This window comes from Mercenaria mercenaria, chromosome 6 (genome assembly GCF_021730395.1).
Source record: "Mercenaria mercenaria strain notata chromosome 6, MADL_Memer_1, whole genome shotgun sequence".
In the NCBI taxonomy this organism is placed as follows: domain Eukaryota; kingdom Metazoa; phylum Mollusca; class Bivalvia; order Venerida; family Veneridae; genus Mercenaria; species Mercenaria mercenaria.
In genome coordinates, this window is record NC_069366.1 from 4,225,642 (window position 1) to 4,240,230 (window position 14,589).

Below are 14,589 nucleotides of genomic sequence, written 5' to 3' on the forward strand. Positions count from 1 at the left end.
GTAGAATTTCATGAAACTTGAAGTAAACATGAACCAACATACTGCGATGATGCCCGTCAAGTTTTTTTTTTTGATTGGTCAATTTCTGTCAGAGTTATTGCCCTTGATTTAATAAAAAATGTCCGTCTGCAGCCATTTCTCAGTAACTGACAGGTAGAATTTCATCAAATTTGAAATAGACATGAACCAAGATACTGTGCTGATGCCCGTCAAGTTTTTTTGTTTTTGATAGGTCAATTTACGTCAGAGTTATTGCCCTTGATTTAATGAAAAATGTCCATCTGCAGCCATTTCTCAGTAACTAGCAGGTAGAATTTCATCAAACTTGAAACAGACATGAACCAAGATACTGCGATGATGCCCTTCAAGTTTTTTTTCGATTGGTCAATTTTCCATATAGTTATTGCCCTTTAATTGTTTAAAAATCCACAGATCTGTACATGACAAACCAACCAATTGGAAGAATTTCATTAAACTTCTTTCATTCTTTTCCATGAACATTTATTATAAACATGTGATGTTGTGTACCTACACCTGGTCACCACCTTACCTTGGCCCCCCCCCCCCCCCCCATTTTTTTTATTTATTTTATTTTTTTTTCATTTTTCATTTTCTATCAATATTTATAATCAACATGTAAACTGTTGTATCCTCACCCCACCCCCACCCAAACAAACCATTCATTTTCTTTTAATTTGATTTTGACTAATGAAATTATTTGCTTCTTGGTAACATTCTTAACTTTTTGCTGGATATATTTTTTTGCCGTTCCTCAACTCTGACCCTTTCGGCTGGGGATTCCAATTCATCGAATTTGCTTGTTTCTTATTTATATGTATGTTGTTTTAGATTTTAATTTTCACTTCTATAAAGCTGTCAGTTGATTCAGAGTTGACATAGGTTATACTTGAATAATTCTCAACATAATTTCATGTATACATCAGTCAAAGTGGTACCCAAGCTTCATCTGGAAAGGTACGATAATTTATTTAGCATATCCTCCAAATTTGGCTAAAAACCTTTTTTTCATAGCTCGAAGGTATTTACCCTTGACATTGCAGTGCACTTAACTAGGTATAATAAGCCCTATATACAGTTTACACTGTATACGTACTCATACCCTGTCTGCATGAAGACACATAATATGAGGCATTCATGCATGCCTTTTTTTGTTGACATTCAAGCTGTTTATATATTATATCTCACCCACTTTTAAGGTACAGTTTCCATCTGTATTTATCGGGATAATACAGAAATCTTTTGTAAGTACTTTCAATGTTATTTAAGTTTAAAACAGTTTTAAATCTTCTAAATTTGCCTTGGGATAAAAAACATTGAATATTGAATATACCAATTTTGACCTAAAATGTATGCCTAACTAAAGTTAAGAAGTGATTTTTTTTTTTTTAAATGGTGTCACTTGGGAATGATTTTTGAGTTTTCTCCACTTAACTCTGTTTTTTTTCTATACAGAATTATTTCATTAAGTTAATACCAAAGGCCTCTTCAACTAAATAAGAGTTGTTAAATTATTCTGTATTAAACAAGTAAAAAGGGAAAAAATTTGGACATGAGATGCACTTTTACGTATCATTTTCAAGTTGTCTGAATCTAGCAGGTTCCAGTAAAGGAAAACTTAAGATTTTAAATATCTTGAAAATGTTATTGACGGCTCTTCTTACTGAGATCTTTAAATCGTTCTTTATGGATAATGTTTTATTTCAGTTTTAATATGAAGGATTTTAAAGTCTTGTTTATGTAGAGCCAATGCATAAATAATTGTATACTATACACCCAAATTTTTTATTTGAAAACATGAATAAATACTACATATAGTTATGTAAACAGGAAATTAACAATTGATGTGTATTAACAATTCTGTGCATTATGTTAAAATTGTCAATGCTGACAGAACACAAAATAAATGTCTAATACCAAAAAAACTGGATTTTTTTTTAAACAGTCTCCTGTTACTGCATGACATCTAATTATGGATATAGCTCATCATATACACAATTAGTTAACATATTTTGTAAAGTTAAATATATTTAATGGGGGATTTTCTACATTTGAAGTAAATATCTAAATATAAAATATTTTAGTGAAAGATAACCATTGGATATCTTTAAAAGTTTTTCCTAAATGTTCTAAGTTTGTGAATGAATAACATTTATAATAGGCCTCATTATTGTTACAGTTGAACCTGTCTTAGCAGCCATCTGTATTAAACTGTTTTAACTGTTACCATGCTGGACACGATTGATTCTGCCTTTGCGACCAGTGTAGATCATGATCAGCCTGCACATCCATGCAGTCTGATCATGATCTGCACTGTTCGCCATTCAGTCAGTATCTGTTTGGTGATCACCCCTTTTAACAGCTAATGGTACTGTGAAAGATGGACCAGTTCATTATAGAAATACAGCAGGGTAAGGGTTAAAGCCCCAAGTTTTACTACCCTTTCAGTAAATGTTTGTAGGATAGCAAAGCTTCAACAGGGGATAGGTTAGAAGTATATTTGTATGTGTGTTTTCAACTACTAGATTTAAAGGGACAGAATTCTGAACATAAAAATGTTTTGGAAAGTCTCCTGTCATCATACATTCTTAAATATAAGAAATTTGGTATAAGATATTTATGACCTATCAAGTTTTATTACCAACTTATTGTCCGTAAGTATTGACCTGGCACTCATGAATATTCCGTATGTTTCCGTAAATTGATTTTCGGTGTCCGAACCCAAACAACGATATAACTATTGAAAAGCCGTCAAGTATCATGTGCAGATATGGCTGTGCGGACAAAGCGTTTTGCCAGTAAACTCAGGGTTGAGTGTTCGAGCCCTCTGTCTGCCCATTTTTTTATCTGTAAAAGACGGAAACTTGTCACACTTATCATGATTTATCAACGAAATACTCTCCTGTTGATTACCGTTCTTCTACATACATAAAACAGTTATACAAAATGTCGTTTAAAATCTTCAGGACCTGACAAGCATTCATTCATTCATTCAACGGACAATTCAAGGAATTTTTGTTAGCGACACAAAATGCAATGTTTCATGAAAAATATATAATCATAGATTCAAATACAAACACAAGGAATTATATTTTGAAAAATGGTTAGAAAAGAATTCGAACCCATAGTAACATGTTTCCAAGTCGGAAAGCTTACCACTACACCACTGTGCCGTTGGTTCTCTAAATTGATTATTTTGATAAATCTAGATATTTTCAGGACACGAATATCACGTAAAATAACGAAAACGCCCGAAAATATTGGTGAAGATTAATGAGTGCCAGGTCAATACTTACGGACAATACTAGAAAATCCATCAATACAAACAAGCAAGAATAGGTTGGATTGGTGAACAGGCCCAGAACTGCAGAAGTATCTTCTCTATTCTGCTCTATGTTAAAGGCTGTTAATGCCTTTGTTAAAATATGGCTGCCACATTTTCCATGAACATGAAATACATTTATTTCTTGTTAAATCCTACTTCTGATATTTAATTTCTTAAACATTTGTCAAAGGTTTGAATATTGCTGAATATACTAGAATATTTTATTGAAGCTATTTTTTTTTATTTCCTCCCTTTATGGCGAGATCTAACTGTAACATTTCATTTGCAATATTAAAATTTTATCCGTGTAATTACGCATAACATCTATTTGAAAAGCTGTTTCATCTGTTTTTAAGATAAAAATTTAAGCGTTATGGGCCTTTAAGAATCTGTGAGCTTTATTGAAAAGTTAGAGGTGTTAAAATGAGAAAGACAGAAGACATAAATAAAGTAATTTCACACACACATTCACGTGACTCAGCTAAAAAAAGTTTTAATATTCAAAGTTAATATCTTCACTCCAAAGATCTCGAAATAAGAGTGTAGAAAGAATTTCATCATTATATTGCTATAACCAACTTGTTTACTTAATATGAAGATTTAACTTTACACCTTGTGACGCGCCTAGCTCAAAAAGTGTTTGATATAGATTTATGAAACCTTGCATGAGTCTTAATCATGATATGAACTTGAGCACCTCTTACTTTTTGTCTGGCTCCGCCCCCTATTTTCTGAGTTATGGCCCCTGAAATAGTCAAAAATGCACATTTTCACCTTGTGACGCGCCTAGCTCAAAAAGTATTTCATATAAATTGATGAAATCTTGCATGAGTCTTTATCATGATATGAACTTGAGCACCTCTTATTTTTCGTCTGGCTCTGCCCCCTATTTTCAGAGTTATGGCCCCTGAAATAGTCAAAAATGCACATTTTCACCTTGTGATGCGCCTAGCTCAAAAAGTATTTCATATAAATTGATTAAACCTTGCATGAGTCTTTATCATGATATGAACTTGAGCACCTCTTATTTTTCGTCTGGCTCTGCTCCCTATTTTCTGAGTTATGGCCCCTGAAATAGTCAAAAATGCACATTTTCACCTTGTGATGCATCTAGCTCAAAAAGTATTTGATATAAGTTGATGAAACCTTGCATGAGTCTTTATCATGATATGAGCTTGAGCACATCTTATTTTCTGTCTGGCTCCGCCCCCTATTTTCTGAGTTATGGCCCCTGAAATAGTCAAAAATGCACATTTTCACCTTGTGACACCCCTAGCCCACAAAGTATTTGATATAAATTGATGAAACCTTGCATGAGTCTTTATCATGATATGAACTTGAGCACTTGGCAAGTAATTCTGCTTTTGCGACCAATGCAGACTAAAGATCAGCCTGCACAGATCTGCACTGTTCGCTATTCAGTCAGTAAATTTTCAGTGAACATCCCTTCGAATAATAAATGGTACTGCCCAAATTGAATGATTGACCAGCCCATTATAGAAATTTAGCACTGGGTAAAGGCTAGATATTGTACAATTAATACTTGTAAACGAAACTGTGCTCCAAAAGTATGAGTGGTTCTTATTAAAAGTAATTCATGCTTATGAGGATGGCGGTCATCTCTTAGACCTTCCCTCTCACCACCGCAAGAGCCGAGGCCTTCCCTCTCACCACAGCTAGAGCCGAGACCTTCCCTCTCACCACCGCTAGAGCCGTGTGTGTTTCAGGATGCTGTCAACCGCTCTAGTTATTTGGAAGAATTTATTGACTTATATTTCAATTCACTGGTAGAAGGGTATGATTATCTATAATTACAGAGACATTTCCATGGTAATCTACTGTTTTAGAGATCCCATTTCATATAATGCATGACCTAGATTGCCCACATGGTATAATTATAGAACATTGTCAGACAACAGGTTCAAGTTTACCTGTACTACACCAGCAATTTAACCCTTACCCTGCTAAATTTCTATAATGGACTTGTCCATCTTTGAATTTGGACAGTACCATTTATCATTTGAAGGGGTGTTTTCTGAAAATTTACAGACTGAATAGCGAACAGTGCAGACCATGATCAGACTGCACGGATGTGCAGGCTGATCTTGGTCTGCACTGGTCGCAAAGGCAGAATCATCTGCCGCCAGCAGGCTAAGGGTTAAACCACAGCATGTTTATATTATTGTTTGATTGTTATGGTTCTCATGCATCTTTGAACTCAAAAAGGTTGTCAATGGTAGGAGTTATTAACAAAACGCGATAACTGTGGCCTTTATTTACTAATACCGGATTAACCCATAACAATGAAATAGGGAATCAGGTGGACACATTATATGACAAATATCTTATATCGCAAAACCAATGCAAGTTGCGGCGTGGTCCAGTGGTTAACACGTATCATTTGTAAGCTTACGATGCTGGTTCGAATACAGGACGAGCTACTTTTTAATTTTTCCAACATGTTTTTACCTGGAGAAGGAATTCATGTAAAACTATTTATATCTCATGAACTTATAATGAGTACTTATTGACATTTTTCAGAGGATCTCTTTTTATAATAGACATTGAATCTATAAACATTGCAATAATAATTAAACAAATCCATAAAACGATATGAACAAAAACCTGCAAAAAGAGTAAGTAAAAATCATTTTAAAAAAAGAAGGGCTCGAACCTACACCATACAAACATAAAAAAAATAGATGTCCAACACACTATCCACTAGACTACAAATCTGTTATGGAATAAAGAATCGTATTTAGAGTTAATAATACTACAATATACAAATTAACACCACTTATTGGATAACACACCTGCTTCACTGGCACCAGATCAGAAAGAAAATGCCTCCGTACGTGTTATACCCTACCCCTAGGTATTCTATAAGAACCATGGTCATGAACGGGAAAATATACTAACCCATTTCAATCGCGTATTTCATACCTAAAACACGCAGTTCAGTAAATGTGTACTATTGATATTAAACAAGCGATAATTTATCTTCCATCGTGCACCAGTCACATTGTCTCAATATTCCATATTGCAGAGATGCTCCATATATTTTATGCTTTAGTCAACGTTACAGAAAAAACTTGCGTGAACTCCCCTAATGAACATCCGGTCTAGAGGTCACGGCAGTGTGCACATGTTAAACGAAATGTAAACAAACTAAAACAGAATGCAATATATTCACAGTTTTACGATAAGACTCGAAATGATGAATGGAATTCATCTTGTATATGATTTTGAACTTGAAATCATACATTGGTATACATCTATTCTGTTTATTTAATTCATTTTGCACATTTATGCTGCATATAAACATTTTAGCGTACACGTGTAGTAAAATGACGACTGACATACATCTTCACATCAGCCAGTCAGAGTGTGTCTGTAATCTAGAACGGAACTTCACCAGGGAAGTTCAAGCAAGTTTTTTGTGTACTTTGAAAAAACTGTAAACTACACATTGTTTTTCTAAGATAAGAAGTATTGAAGAAATGTGACCGGTACACAACGGAAGATAAATTACCGCTTGTTTAATATCAATAGTACACATTTACTGAACTGCGTGTTTTAGGTATGAAATACGCGATTGAAATGGGTTAGTATATTTTCCCGTTCACGACCATGGTTCTTATAGTATACCTAGGGGTAGGGTATAACACGTACGGAGGCATTTTCTTTCTGATCTGGTGCCAGTGACCTGCTTTACCTGTTTTTGGATTTTACCGAGTACCGTTAAAATGAAATTATCGCCATCCATTAATAAGTGCAAACTGTGATGTTATACAAAAATATTTTCTATATTGAAATGTTTTAATGAAGAAAAATCATAATTATCAAACATGTTTGAGTTATCTTGTGAGATTTATACCTGTATTTGGATTGATTTTCTTCCCGTTAATTGAGCCATGACTGTACTTAAAATGGTTATATAGAGTTCACTGGATGGTTTTGTCATGTTAAGAAATGTAATGCAAATTTATAATAAAAATGTAATATTTGAAACTGCATCATTTTACGGAATTAGATATATACATGTGCATGTAAAGTGACAAAACATACACCATAGTTCGAATCCCTCTTGTATGGTGGCGTATTGCTGCATATGATAATCATTAGATTTTTATGAAAATTTTATGAACTTTCTAGAAAAAACAATACTTTTCGCGAAAACATTAATAAACTTTCGTGAAGTTAGGAGAACGTTTTCGTGAAAATATTATCTGGTTATTTAGACTATATGTTAAAATAGTGCCCAGTACTGCATAAAGATAACTCTACAAAGATAACTTCTGTTTTCATGAAAAAAAAAAGTTGCGAAAACCTTTTGTTTTCGTGAAAACAAACGTTTTATTCTTTTTTTCTTGAAAGTTTATACTAAGGTTTTCATGATATTTTCAAGATTATCATATGCAGAAAAAAAAACACTATTTTTTCAAGATAATTTATTTTTCATGAAAACAAGCATGGTTTCGCAAAAAATATCTTAATCATTTATTTATTATCGCATGCAGTAGTTGGCACAATCGTGAAATTAGAACAAGAGTTTCTTTTCATGAAAGTTTTTTAAATTTTCACGAAAACTATACAGATTTTTGCGAAACTATCTGCTTAAAATGGATGCAGAAATAGGCCACCATACTCTTGTTTATATTGACATTTTTTTGAGTTGTTTTTTTTGAGTTATTTTTATGAGTTATTTATCTTTTTCCTGTGCACATCCTCCCCCTGCAAACAGTTTTCTCATCATGTATAAATTGGGCTGAATTTAAGCTGAATTTTGAATATTGTTGTATAAAGTTTACATCTCAACAATTAATATAATATGAGCCGCGCCACGAGAAAACCAACATAGTGGGTGTGCGACCAGCATGGATCCAGACCAGCCTGCGCATCTGCGCAGTCTGGCCAGGCTCCATGCTGTTCGCTTTTAAAGCCTATTGGAATTGGAGAAACTGTTAGCGAACAGCATGGAGCCTGACCAGACTGCGCGGATGCGCAGGCTGGTCTGGATCCATGCTGGTTGCATACCCACTATGTTGGTTTTCTCATGGCATGGCTCAATTATATTTTTCTTGTAATTATTATGAGCAAAAAAAAAACTTAAAAAATGATACAGTACCGGTAATACTAACTTTACTTCTTTTTCTGGTGTTGTGAAGCCCACCTGCTAAAATGTAAACTGATATTATTAATTAAGTACAGACAGTCAAAGAATTTGACTAATGTTATAATGTTATATTAGGGTTTCGCTCAGCCAGTCTAGGGTTATGGCCCTTGTTAGGTAAAACTATGCATAAAGGACCTAAAAGTCTGTGTTGCATATAATCTAAAACAGTTTAATTGATGTAACTAAATTAACTAAAACACCTATCTTTCTTTCGTTCAAACATTAAAAAAAGTTTTTCACACTAAGATATGTAATTTATCACGTTTTCATAATATGAATACAAATAAAAGTAATCACTGATTACTTGCTTACTTTTGCACCAAATGATCATTGTGATTATCTAGCTTGTCAAAATAAACGCGGGCTGCTGATAGATAAACACAAGAACATGTTGACAGCCTTTTTTGATTTACAGGTGACATTTTAACCCAGCAAAAATTTTGCTGTTCGGTTTTCGGAAGTCAATTTTAGTGTTGAAATATAAACGGTCCTTCAAAAATCGTCCGGTTTTCAGAATTCGGAAGTTCCGGTTTTCAGAAGTTAAAAATAAATAGAAATAAGAACAGAAAAAATCGGGACCTTGAATTTCGTGCGGTTTTCAAAGGTTTCCGGTTTTCAGAAGGTCCGGTTTTCGGAAGTTACACTGTAATTGGCGATTTGACATTTTGGTAACTCTCAAACATTTCTACAATGCTTATTCAGTTTGCAAATGAAGAGAAAAGTAATTATGGCACTGAAGTTTATATAAAATTCCTCATTAGTAAGTACAGACAGAAAAATAATATTAATTTTCTGTTTTCAAGTCCAAATTAGTAGCATATTGATGGTACAATTACCGTTTCCATGGCAAAAACTTGATGTTTAAAAGTGGTGAATCAGATTTGGATCAAGTAATGGATTTGTTGCAAAGTTTAACAAATGGTTATTTACATAATAAATTTATATTTACTGAGTGTTAAATACATTTTGGTTCTTTACTGGAGGTATTTTTAGAATTTAATTTTTTTTTGTCCTTGTCACCTAACCAAGATGGAGTTATTTAAGCATATGGATGAATTTAGTAAACAAATTTGGCTTAAGGAATGATAAGAATATAAGAAACGTACTTGTCAAAAGTTTATGCTTACAAATATGTATTTATTATTATTATATCAGATTTACTGGTATATAGCGGCTGCGCCCATGATAAACACATTCAAAGGCGCTTTACAAATAGCAGACGCAGCCACACAGGGCCAAAATTCATTCTCTAAATACAGAGCGATCTGACCAGGGGGACAGAGTGAGATAAATCCCCCAGAACAGATAGAGAGAAATCACTTTAGATACAGGTCTGTCCGGCTAACTTAGCCTAGCTCTTTGCGAATAGACAGTCTGGTTCTTTAACGGGCCCGGTGTATAGCACCAATACACGAGAAGCCGTCTTTCCTTGGAAGAACCAGTACAGACTTCTTAGTTAGTTTGGAGACACTCAAGATTGAGCATCTCAGAATTTTCCAGTGCCTGGACCTGGATTTGAACCCTGGACCTCTGGATTGACAGTCCAGCGTGTTACCACTAGACCATCGGCCCACCTGTTAGACAAAGTAGGGGCCTGCTTAGTGGTTAAGGTCGCTGACTTCAAATCACTTGCCCCTCACTGATATGGGTTCGAGCCTCACTCGGGGCGTTGAATTCTTCATGTAAGGAAGCCATCCAGCTGGCTTATGGAAGGTCGCTGGTTCTACCCAGGTGCCCGCCCGTGATGAAATAATGCATGCAGGGACACCGGGGGTCTTCCTCCACCATCAAAGCTGGAAAGTCGCCATATGACCTTTAATTCACTGTGTCGGTGTGACGTTAAACCCAACAAAACAAACAAACAGTTTAGACAAAATCAATAAGAAATGCAAGTTTGTAAATTTATTTTATTTTTACCTCCCTTTACCAGTACTGCTAGCTTGGTTACACAACCAGCATGGAAATAAATAAATTCAGAATCTGTATACACAGTGTTTTGAAACTTGCCCTGTGGTTCATCTTGTTGGAATATCTGATTATCTGTCAAATGCAAATGTAAAACTAGAAATTATATTGAAATCTAAAGAAATAGTCCACTTCTTTAATATTTTCATATTGAAGATGAGTAACTACAAAATTTAATAAGAAAATAATGAGACATACATTTCTAAGAGTGATCTAAGTCTTTGTAATGGGTCTTTTTATTCATTAATTAAATCTCAAAAATGAAAAAATGTCATAAAATGTTGCTTAACTCCCTGAGGCCGATATCATAACATACCCGCTGCGGCGAGATAAGAATTACCACCTGACGTCAAGGAAGACTATCTTATCTTATCATAATCACACTCGCATACAGTCAATTGAAATCATGCTGGAAAACATTAATAACGTGGGAATAAATTAAAATAAACTTACAAAACCATTGAGTTTTGAAAAAGAAAATATTCAATTTTGTCCGTAACTTGTATCTAAATAGATTGATATTTTCACTTCGAAATATTCACAGTGTTAAAACACCTAATACGTTTAATAAATATCAGAACATTTTTGATTTTCTTACCTTTTTCAAATTTAAACATATTGAATTCCAATAAATATAAATACATTATTAAGGAGGTAGGTTCCCTTGTTGCAAGGGTAAATTCAAATTAGTTGAACCGCAGCATCTTTTTGTATTTCGTGTAATATGAAGTTTTAACTGCTAAAATCTCAGTTTTTTTTGTCTCTGTCCCTTCAAGTTCGAGTTTTATCCAGGTTTGAAGAACATGACCCTCCAAAGGTATTTCATATTGAAAGAAGAAGGAAAATACGGATATTTAACACTTTTCAGTGTATTTCAGTTTTATTGATATTCGTAGAAGTCCGCATAATCTATAATTTTACTAGTATGCACGTTAGCTTTCTAATATAAGCTTAAAATGTATATGTCGCGGGGCTCGTGTTTCCATGGTAACGCATTTTCTCTCATTTTTAAACAATTATGTATAAAAATAGGGGTTTTCGACGGCTTAAGTGCCATTCTGTTAATGACCAACATGGAATATTTGGGTAATATTATTAGCAACATACCAAGCACTATACATGGTACCCTATTTTTCTTAATGTTTAAAGTAACCATGGCAACAGAGATGTTTAAAATGGCTTATATCTTGCTTTTTGTCGTAATTTCTTATAAAATAATATTCAATAAGATTATCTTTCTAGTTGATGTAGCTTTAAAACATATTATTTCTAACGTAAGTTATATTTTCGTGTTATCTGCATTTATTCAAACAAATTTCTAAGCTTAGAATACTTACAGCAGTACCCCTCGTCTGGCATTTTTCATGGAAAAATCGTTCAGCATGCTACTATTATTCTCATGGATATTGTTGAAATGAAAATAAAAAGCCGAAGCTGTGTTTCTTAAATAGACTAGTGTCAACGCTTTTGAATTTTACACTTAGATACATAGGTCACGGGCTTCGTTTCCATGGTAACATCAATTCAATTCAAGAAACCACACTTTTCTACTGAAATTTGAACAATTTTAGATCTTAGTTTTAGTATATAAGTAACAAACTATCAACGGAACCTGAAAAATAGGTATAACAAATCAAACTGCTAGATTTTTTATTTGAAAATGGCCGTAACAAGTAACCTCTCACCCAAATTTATACCAAATAACATTGGTTACCATCATCCATTTTCTTACATTCCGCATAACATTTCAATATAATTACATATAAGAAGCAAAATATTGATTATTATTCAGAGCAAAAGACTCATAAAGAATATTTTAGCAAATAATAGTTATTTGAAAATAGTTTGAATAAAGAAAATGCATAGAATTACGTACTTTCAAGATAAAACTTATTTATTTTGCGCGGTAACTGACACGTAACGCCATAACGTCAATGACGTCATCTTAAGACAACATTGTTTTGAAGCGTTTCTGCGGCAATTTATTCATTATTTCTGTATTGTTAAACCATAAAGCGTCAGATCGAAGATAGGTCTATGATTTGTTTTCAGAAGAATGAATATACAAACACATTTAGTTTGTCGTAAACGTCGTCGTAAATCGTCACGTTAGCTTCCGGTTGGACATGCGCACATACAAATATAAAGGTAACCTACCTCCTTAACACAGAATATTTACATCAGCATTACCTGAAATTTATGTCTGTTTTTGTATGAATATAGACAATTTTTATGTATAATTTATTTATAAACATGTACACGAATGTTGTGTGATACGAGTACAGAGAAGTTGTGATATTTAATTAATTTTTGAAGAATTATTAAATTTACAAACATGGCATTTGCGTATATTAACACACATTTTTTTATTTTTTAGCTCACCTGTCACAAAGTGACAAGGTCAGCTTTTGTGATCGCGCAGTGTCCGTCGTCCGTCCGTGCGTCAGTCTGTCCGTAAACTTTTGCTTGTGACCACTCTTGAGGTCACATTTTTCATGGGATCTTTATGAAAATTGGTCAGAACGTTCAACTTGATGATATCTAGGTCAAGTTCGAAACTGGGTCACGTGCCGTCAAAAACTAGGTCAGTAGGTCAAATAATAGAAAAACCTTGTGCCCTCTCTAAAGGCCACATTTTTCATGGGATCTGTATGAAAGTTGGTCTGAATGTTCATCTTGATGATATCTAGGCCAAGTTCGAAACTGGGTCACGTGCGGTCAAAAACTAGGTCAGTAGGTCTAAAAATAGAAAAACCTTGTGACCTGTCTAGAGACCATATATTTCATGAGATCTTCATGAAAATTGGTCAGAATGTTCGTCTTGATGATATTTAGGTCAAGTTTGAAACTGGGTCAGATGCCTTAAAAAACAAGGTCAGTAGGTCAAATAATAGAAAAACCTTGTGACCTCTCTAGAGGCCATATTTTTCATGGGATCTGTATGAAAGTTGGTCTGAATGTTCATCTTGATGATATCTAGGTCAGTTTCGAAAGTGGGTCATGTGCCTTCAAAAACTAGGTCAATAGGTCAAATAATAGAAAAACCTTGTGACCTCTCTAAAGGCCATATTTTTCATGGGATCTGTATGAAAGTTGGTCTGAATGTTCATCTTGATGATATCTAGATCAAGTTCGAAACAGGGTCATGTGCAGTCAAAAACTAGGTCAGTAGGTCTAAAAATAGAAAAACCTTTTGACCTCTCTAGAAGCCATACTTTTGAATGGATCTCCATAAAAATTGGTCAGAATGTTCACCTTGATGATATCTAGGCCAAGTTCGAAACTGGGTCACGTGCGGTCAAAAACTAGGTCAGTAGGTCTAAAAATAGAAAAACCTTGTGACCTGTCTAGAGACCATATATTTCATGAGATCTTCATGAAAATTGGTCAGAATGTTCATCTTGATGATATTTAGGTCAAGTTTGAAACTGGGTCAGATGCCTTAAAAAACTAGGTCAGTAGGTCAAATAATAGAAAAACCTTGTGACCTCTCTAGAGGCCATATTTTTCATGGGATCTGTATGAAAGTTGGTCTGAATGTTCATCTTGATGATATCTAGGTCAGTTTCGAAAGTGGGTCATGTGCGGTCAAAAACTAGGTCAGTAGGTCAAATAATAGAAAAACCTTGTGACCTCTCTAAAGGCCATATTTTTCATGGGATCTGTATGAAAGTTGGTGTGAATGTTCATCTTGATGATATCTAGATCAAGTTCGAAACAGGGTCATGTGCGGTCAAAAACTAGGTCAGTAGGTCTAAAAATAAAAAAACCTTTTGACCTCTCTAGAAGCCATACTTGTGAATGGATCTCCATAAAAATTGGTCAGAATGTTCACCTTGATGATATTTAGGTCAAGTTTGAAACTGGGTCACGTACCTTAAAAAACTAGGTCAGTAGGTCAAATAATGAAAAAACCTTGTGAACTCTCTAGAGGCCATACTTTTTATGGGATCTGTATGAAAGTTGGTCTGAATGTTCATCTTGATGATATCTTGGTCAAGTTTGAAACTGGGTCACGTGCCGTCAAAAACTAGGTCAGTAGGTCAAATAATAGAAAAACCTTGTGCCCTCTCTAAAGGCCACATTTTTCATGGGATCTGTATGA

At 34.2% G+C, this 14,589-nt stretch overlaps 1 protein-coding gene across 1 annotated transcript in view; it reads left to right on the forward strand.

Annotated features, from left to right (window-relative positions):
• Nucleotides 1-1,179: 1,179 nt before the first annotated feature.
• LOC123549763 (alpha-1-macroglobulin-like) overlaps nt 1,180-14,589 on the forward strand; it is a 644,650-nt gene continuing 631,240 nt past the window's right edge. The window contains exon 1 of the mRNA XM_053546604.1: nt 1,180-1,262. The gene's annotated coding sequence lies outside the window, so the exon portion shown is untranslated. The remainder of the gene's footprint in view (nt 1,263-14,589) is intronic.